The 6,398-nt window shown below is 43.8% G+C and overlaps 1 protein-coding gene across 1 annotated transcript in view; it reads left to right on the top strand.

Annotated features, from left to right (window-relative positions):
- satb2 (SATB homeobox 2) overlaps positions 1–6,398 on the top strand; it is a 61,563-nt gene that overhangs the window by 43,504 nt on the left and 11,661 nt on the right. The window lies entirely within an intron of this gene.

Raw genomic sequence — 6,398 nt, 5'->3', positions numbered from 1 at the left:
TGCTTGCCCTGGGGGGGTCACACATTAAACTGGGGGGTGTGGACCGGGGGGTGGGGCATCTAAGGAAATGCCCCATTAGTTTTAGGGGAGGGGGGAGTGTAAAACTTTGTAAATATTCTTGAAAGTTTAGTTACCTTTGCAGTGAAGGTTGTGGAACAACTGAAAGTGAAGCTTTTCCTTTTTCTGCTCCTCATCTACAAAAACGGTTCTGTAACCCTCCAGGACTCACCACTGGATAAAACGTGTAGAAAACAGGAAATTAATGTTTAGATTCGATACAAACAAGTGCAGCTCAGGCTGAGAGTTGAAAGCAGATTGACGTTGCGTCTCTCACGTGGACCTTCAGCAGAGATGCTGCTGCTGTTAAGACAATCAGAATCCATGGAGAACCCTCGAAACCCATACAAATCTGATTTGACTCCAAAATGACAGCAGGAGCAAAGCTGCCCCCCATCCCCTTACTGTCCTAAACGAGGACAAAGTTTGTCGAGGGGTGCAGCTCAGAAGTTGATTCTGCATTGCAGCCATAAGTTTGTCCTTACTAATTAAGTAATCCTTCATTTAAAAAAATATATTTTATTTTTCTTGTATTTATTTATTTTCTTTTTTCCTTCTTTGTCCTCAGCAGTCTTACACTGCTGGGTTTTGTTATTGAGACACGGACACTGACCAAAAAGATTAATTTAATAATCATGATTCATGTAATAATCATTTTTGATCATAACCAATAAGCACTTCGTTATGTTACTACGTGTGAAATGTAATTATTTATGGAATAATGTAATGTCTTCTAATGTAATCAAACAGCACTTCATCTTTGTTACTTCATATTATTAAATGAAATTAGTTCAGTGATCTGAACTTGGAACGGTAAAGCTTAAACAAATAATTAGAATTTAAGAGGCAGATAAGGAAAAATATTTAATGGATTTAATGGGTCCTGTACTTTATAAGCAAGTACAAATATGTCTATGATTAAGATTAATCATAACGGCATCATTAACATGGGTATTTGGATGTATGGATGTCAAGATATGTATGTATGTGAGTATTTCTTTTCTTCTACGTCTTCATTTTTTTAAACATTTTCCAATCAATTCATGATTAACTTTCCTGACATCAATTTATGTACAGATATTTGTGTTTCTGTGCTTTAGATTGACTGACTGACTGACTGATTGAATAAATGAAATTCAAAGTTTGTTCCAAAAACTAACAGTCACTTTTACAGAAAAATAAAGCTGTAAAAGACATGAAAATCAAAGAGTGGGATTCAGATCTGCACTAAAGACACTTCGGTGCGTGAAAGCCCAAGCGTGCAGTCGTCAGTAGGAGCCTGAGGTCATGCTTCTGTCTGACCCTCCGAGTTATAGCTCCACAGTCGTCATGAGCCAAACCACAGACAGCATCCCCTGAACCCTCGCATCTCTCTAGCATCAGAGGGAGGAGCTGCTTTTACGATCGACCGGATGGGGGGCCTGGTTCCTCAGATGTCCTGGTTTCTGTGACCTTGGGAAGGCTCAGATGTTGTGTTGGTGGAGGACCTAAAGCTGTGAGGCTGAGGGCCAAGCCCGAACATGACTCGGCAAAAAACAAAACAACCCTGAAACATGACTGAGCAAGAGAGCTAAAGAAGAGGATTTGTCACTAACCACCAAACCATGGACTTAAATAGACGGAGGATAATTAGCTCACGGGGGACAGCTGTGGTGAGGGGGGGGTGAACTCATCAGTGTTTGTGGACTCAAGCTTGGGAGGGACTGTTGAGGACATCTTGACTCAGAGAACTGTGTCTGCGTTTCTGTGCCCAGTGAGTTGATCCAGACACCTTAGAACCGCCGGCCCCCGGGTCTCAGGGGGAGTTAACGTTTGTCCCGACGTGGAGCTGAGACCTCCAACTCCTGCTGCTGGACCAGTGTGAAGCTCCTCAGCTGGGATCTATTTTCTCATGGAGCTCCTTCTCAAGCTTGAGGGGTTTGCCTTAGAGGGGGGGCACAGAAAGGAGAGGAGTTCTTGTCTCAGGCCACGCCCCTAGCTTCAGCGGTGGTCAGGATCTGGTGGGCTCTTCCCAAAATAAAGATGATGTTCAGAAACTCTCTGGGCCCAAACAGTTCTGGTCCTAGGCCCCTCCCAGCTGTATGTGGTGAACGTACCCCCCCAGCCCACCCCACAGAGCTGTCTTAATTACTGATGGAGGAAGCTGTGGTGAAACTGCTGGGACATTCCTGTGCTGTTCACCTCAAACCCGCCCCCTCCAGAGACAGCAGGCTGAAGTGCTGCTGATTTATTAATAGGGAATGAGGTGTGTGTGTTCTTCTCGCTCCAGACGCCCCCCCCACCGCAAACCACACATGTATCCCATCTGCCGCAGCGGGTGGTCTGGGTGGGGATGGAGGCTGCTGTCTGCTGGTCGCAGAAGTCGAGCTGAAGACCAACATGGTGGATTAGATCCTTTGTAATCTGATTAGACGGACTCCCCCGTCCTGTTGTGTCCCCCCAGGCAGTTCCTGGGTGCTCCCTATTCCAGATGATCTTTGCCTTCAGCTCTCCTTCATTTTTTCAGAGGGACCAGACAGCTTTATTTCTACAAAGAGAACAACAGAAGAACAAAAACCATTGGAGACCATGTTAATTGTATGGACACCAGCAGGTTAAACTATGAGGGAGGGGCCTGATGGCAACAAGTCTCAACAGGGTGGATCCAGGCTGTCTGTGCGTCAAACCTGTACGGGGTACGAAGGGGACCCCCTGGAAATATCAAGGTCGTAGGCTGCTCAGTGAAGCCGAAGTTCATGTTTTCTGCAGGCGTGCTGCAGGTGACTGGTGGTAGTGAACACTTCTACAACATGTGAGGGTAAGTAAGGGGTAAGCAGGTGAGACGCAGAAGTGATGTACAGATTTTTCATATTTTTAAACCTCCCTGAATCACCCAGACTAAGCAAGGACCTGCTGGTGCTGTCCACGTGATTCATGTGTGCTTCTTGCATGCCGCCTGACTGTTAGAGATGAGAAATATAGCCAATCAGAGTGTAGTGTGCACTTGCGCATTGTGTGCACATTACATGCTTGCAGTCAGTAAGGAGTCAGTATGCACACCTCACTGACGACTAAAGCAGGGGTGGGCAAACTACGGCCCGGGGGCCACATGTGGCCCACCAAGCTACTTAATCTGGCCCAGCAAACTAGAATAAATTATACTGATAGCCCTTTTTGATGGTTTATTTTCTGGTTCTTCCCCATAGACCCGAGGTCTTCAACCTGCAGCTCCAGGTCCACATGTCTCTTTTATCTCTCCATGGTGGCTCCAAACACAAAATAATTCAGAGAGACTGCTGACCAAGAAATGTCGACCATCAGAGTCAGCAGCTCCTCCTAACCAAAACAACCTAAAGAAAACAAATAAACAAAGCCTGTAAACTAAGACTACCAAGATCCAACCCCAAACTAAAATAACAAAACCCAGCAGTGAAAGACTGCTGAGGACAAAGAGAGGAAAAGAACAAAAACAATTAAATAAAAATAAAATACATTTTTTTAAAGTAAGAATTACTTAGTTATCATTTATTCAATTTAGATTAGTTAAATTAAATTTAAATGTATAAATTGATCTCTGAGGTTCACATAGTTGATAAACTATGTAGGTTTTTACATCCTGTTGACCTGAAGATGTCTTGTTTGATCAACTCTACCTCCAGAATGAACAGATTTTATATGCAAAGAAAACTTTGTTAAAAAGTTTGATCTTTATTAAAAACACATATTATCTTATGCTGAACAACATTGGTTACTAGTTGTTCAGAGCTGCACTGAGATGATCCTGTTTGGCACAGAGCAGCTTTTATTTTGAAAATAAGTAAAAAAAAAATAGGTTCTCTTTATACTTTTGCTTTTGTTTGTGCCAACAAATAGACACAATTCATATTATTTCAAAAAAAGAAGGTCATGAATCCAAATCCAATTTTTTTAAGCCTAAATTAAGACTACGGCTCCTTTTTCATCAGTAGAAAACGAGCCCAAACGGCTCTTTTACTGTTAAAGGTTGCAGATCCCTGCCATAGATGTTGCACAACAAATAAACTGATCTTTGTCTAAGTGCAGAACATTTCTCTGCATTCATGTGTTATTGAAAGATTAGTTGTTTTTCATTTGTTTTTTCCAAGTCAGACAGTCATTTTTCCGATCATTCCAACTCCATGTGAATGCAGCATTTCTCTAAGTTTGCCTTTTTTCCTAAAGGACATCAACCCATCTGTGCAAGTGGCTCTAAATGGGGAACAAAACTCACAGTTTTCAAAGAAAACCTGAAAAATGTTTAATTTTAAACATAAACATTGATTGTAAATGAAATGAAAGCACGTTTTTGCCCACATTCCATGTTATTTCTTTCTCTTAAGAGGTGGAGTTACTAAAACATGGAACAGATTTGCTCCTGGTCTGGCCTTTTAGTTAAACTTTAGAACATTTTGTGTCCCATGAGTCAAAAAGTTTGCCTACCCCTGGACTAAAGTGTGGCGTAAGGACACGGCATGACAGCATCACTCATACGTTAGAGGGGGTGTAACTTCCATGAGTCTCACAAAAACTTCACGATACCACACAGACGACAGCAGTATGTTCCATTTTTATGACGTCCCATAAAGTGGCCGTATGAGCCTCAAGGGAACAGTAAGACACTTCTGCGCGCTCTTTAACCCTTTATCCCCGGAGCTCCAGTATTAATGTTCTTTGATTTACTGTAACTTTTCAACTGTTAACGCGGTCATTCCAGCAGATTCTGAAGGAGAAAAGCGTCTCGTATGTTAAACATTCAGTGTTTAAGCGTCACAGACGACGCCTCAGGTGTTAAAGGGTTCAGATGCGGCCCGGACAATCCAAAAACCTGCAGCCTTCTGAACAGGTGCATGTGATCATGATCAGCACCTTAGCTGACGTAGACCGTGGTCTTCATGCAGGCCATGCCCTCAAAGCTTTCTGATGAAAAGACGTTGGTTTTACGAGTCCTCGCACGGGGCTTTATGGTGGGGCGGCTGCTCTGCTGGACTTTAGCTGGGTGGAGTATTTGAAGAGGACCTATTTAATATCAGAGATAGGATGCTTAGAGTGAAATGTAGTGTGCTGAGAGCAGAAGACACCTGAGCAAAATGGAAGGGAGCTTAACTCCTGCAGCATCTTTGTTTAAAAGCTGGGGGGCATAAAGGTCTGCAAATCCAGCTTTTTGTGGTACAGTCCCGTGAGACTGACATCCTCTACCTCATCTGTACATGGAACAGGCTGGGAGTGTTTCTCAGGTGGGACAGTCCTAACATTCAGAAGAGAGGTCAGGCATTCAAGACATGACACCTTTTCTAAGCCCTCTTTGAGGCAGTTTGCAGCATAATAATGAAATACCTTCTGTCACCTTTCCTGTTTCATTATTGGTGGATTTGCAGAACATTGTCAGACCGTAAAGATAAGAGCTCATAAAGATAATCATCTGCAGTGATATCTCCACACCCATGATAAGGAAGCAGATAAAAATGTTCTTTTTGAAACCAAACAGACAAATATTTTGCTTAGCGCCACATTCAGACATTTGTTTCAGCACAGAGCCCCCCATCGGCTGCTGTTGTCATCGATGTCGGTGAAAACTGTTGTTGGCACGAGAATCTGCTTCCCGGTCCACCAGCTCACCAACCAGAACTCACATGTTTACACTTTCAGCCTGAATCGGACCGAGCCGCGACATCCCGGCAGCGTTTTTGCTCCTCTGGCTGCTGTGCTTTGGGATGGGGGGGTTGTTTTGGGAGGAAGTAGCTGCTTCTGTCAGTTAGTCTGCGTGCTGCTGCTGCAGGGTGGGGTCGACACAACAATTAACTTAATTATTTAATTGCAGATAACTGGTCTGAATACCACCCACAGCGTGAACGAGGGGAATGGGGGGGGGGCTCAAATGTGAGCGAGTGCACATGAGTGCATGCTGGTCCATATGAGGGCCCCCACGAGGGGACACGTGCACGGCCTCATCAAAGAAACATTATTTCACCAAATAAAATACTGACTCATCTGCTCCAACAGACTCACACGCTGCTGCAGACTGGGGGGGGGACAAAAAAACAGATTAACAGGAAAGATGAAGTCATGCAAAAAACTAACAGAAAAGTGATTTTTCCTTCATTACATATTTATCTCTGTGTTAATGGTGTCTCTGGTGGTAACCACCCCCTCCCAACCATTCTGCCCCTCTGCAAACATGCATACACAAGAAAACCACCCACACACAGACAGAAACAGCATGGTGGGGGTGGGGGTCGGAGGACCTGAGCTCATTAGGGAGAGGATGAATATTTCAGCTTCTATAACTCTTTCATACTTCTGCAGCATCATTTGCCTTAATTTGAAAGTTTTCCACTTTGGGGCAC

Source organism: Oryzias melastigma, linkage group LG21 (assembly GCF_002922805.2).
Source record: "Oryzias melastigma strain HK-1 linkage group LG21, ASM292280v2, whole genome shotgun sequence".
Lineage (NCBI taxonomy): Eukaryota > Metazoa > Chordata > Actinopteri > Beloniformes > Adrianichthyidae > Oryzias > Oryzias melastigma.
Note: the sequence above shows the minus strand (reverse complement) of the source record. Positions and strands in the feature narration are given on the sequence as shown.